The sequence below is a fragment of the Triticum dicoccoides genome, unplaced genomic scaffold, assembly GCF_002162155.2.
Source record: "Triticum dicoccoides isolate Atlit2015 ecotype Zavitan unplaced genomic scaffold, WEW_v2.0 scaffold11231, whole genome shotgun sequence".
NCBI lineage: Eukaryota > Viridiplantae > Streptophyta > Magnoliopsida > Poales > Poaceae > Triticum > Triticum dicoccoides.
The window spans coordinates 1-1,941 of record NW_021177743.1 but is presented as its reverse complement, the minus strand read 5'-3'; the positions used below and the strand labels follow the sequence as shown (position 1 = coordinate 1,941).

The 1,941-nt window shown below is 40.7% G+C and overlaps 2 long non-coding RNA genes across 2 annotated transcripts; both read right to left on the bottom strand.

The window, feature by feature from the left end:
- Positions 1-10: 10 nt before the first annotated feature.
- Positions 11-811, bottom strand: LOC119343010. Its single transcript, XR_005165852.1, has 3 exons — positions 600-811; positions 356-505; positions 11-250 (listed from the first exon to the last, which is right to left on the bottom strand). It is a non-coding gene; the product is annotated as an uncharacterized LOC119343010 (long non-coding RNA).
- Positions 812-892: 81 nt separating this feature from the next.
- Positions 893-1,567, bottom strand: LOC119343011. Its single transcript, XR_005165853.1, has 3 exons — positions 1,411-1,567; positions 1,234-1,321; positions 893-1,131 (listed from the first exon to the last, which is right to left on the bottom strand). It is a non-coding gene; the product is annotated as an uncharacterized LOC119343011 (long non-coding RNA).
- Between the last annotated feature and the right edge of the window lie 374 nt (positions 1,568-1,941).

Below are 1,941 nucleotides of genomic sequence, written 5' to 3'. Positions count from 1 at the left end.
ATGAAGGGTGTGGCAGTGTGTCGTGTAACTCCGGGGAAAGCGGTAAGTTGCTGTTAGATTTGATGAAGATAACCGCTGGGTGTCGGTTTCTTCGGTTAGATATGCAAGTAAAGGCTCCAGCAAGCATTTCTTCAGCAAGATATGTATCGTTCACGCTTCTGCTAGCCTAGCCTAGGAAAGGCTCCAGCAAGCATTTCTATTCCGCAGACTTGCAATTCAACTGATCACAGTTCTTGGCAGCACTCCAATTCTGAAACGTTTTGTTTTCAAGTCGGTTAAGCTAATAAGAACATGTTAGCTAGCTGCCTAGCTAGTGTACTTCTTGCAGAGTCGCATTTCACTGTGGCCTTATTACCTCGCATGAATAAACGTTCTGCTGGAGTTGCAGTTCTCGGCGAGAACCGTGAGTACAAAACCTTCTCCAATTACCCACACCAGCAAAATTCAACCAGCCATTTGAATTCAGTTTTATTCCGGGCAGGTACCTTTCATTTCCATGTTATATCTGTTGGCAAAGCAGCAGCAAAAGAAATGTGTGAGTACTTGGCATGGTAAAAATACTTTGCGATGCACTCATACCAAATGAGCACAATACTAACCATCGTGTAGCGTGCATATAATAATGAATGTGTACCAAAATCCATCTAAGATGACCATCTTAGGTACACTGCATCCGAGGAACAGTTAAAACCTCATCCACCGAACAGTGCCATGCTTGTGTGGCTGTTGCAGTATTACAAGACTGCCTCAGTCAACCACACCTTTCCCCAACTCATTTGGTTGCTTCCGAGGAGATTGATCTGCAAAACCAAGCAACATCATAGTTGAGATTAGCTACCAACAGTACATGCCTGTCTGACTGAAGTAGATAAAAGAATGATCAGAGCTGGTTACTCAAGTACCGCATGTAAACAGTTGGGCACCAAGTAGATACCCAGCATAATCGACATCCTCATTCACTGTTCACTTGATCAGACCAAATTTTCACTACTTTGTATTGGACGGTAATGGGAAGATAAAAAAAAATCATAGAACTCGGAGTACAGATAGCACAAAGTGGTGCTCAGAAAATGGTTGGGGAGCGAAAATACAATCATGCCTCGTTGAGCTTTTCACAATTCCAGGATTGCCCTTCAATGTGAATTCACTGATTCAGCACTAGCAAGTCGCACAAATTCACTGATTTGATCGGCACATGATTACCTCTACCGCTAACAACAATTTCAGAATTACCTCAACTGTAAAACGCTGCACAAATTCACTGATTCAGCACGGATATGCACTATACCTTCAGACTCCACGCCTGAACTGCTACAGTATGCTGCCCATAAAATTCATTGACAACAATTATGCAAAATGTAAAGGTACCACGTTCAGTAGAATGTAGACTAAATTGGAAAACTGCAAAACCTTATCAGTATGCCGTGATGGTCTTTTGATCCTTAAAACTGAACGTTCCAGGTACACCATCAGGTCATCATGAGTTTTGGACAAAATGTAAACACAAGTGGCTGCAAAGCTTACCAAACAAACATAACAACACCTGAACAGCAAGCAAACAGAAATTAGAAATACAAGAACACCTGGTACTGATAGCAACATAGCAGTGTGAAAAATTGATAACCTTAATATCAGTAGCTTGATAGCTTGCATTTAATATCAGTGCGAAAAAATGTATAACCTTAATGCCATACTAATGCCATATAGATATTTTGACTGTGACACCCAAGATAGGGAAGTAGACTAACACGTCTTGATGAATGAAAATAACCCAAATTTAAATGCAAAATACGAAGAAACCTATAAGATGAAGCAAAACAAATAAATGGTCATCACAGGTTTCATTGGTATTTACTCTTGAGCAGAAAAGAAGAGAGACTTGAAAAAGGCATTGGCTGATAATTACGTTGGTTTTCTCGACTATTTGAAAGACATGGGGCG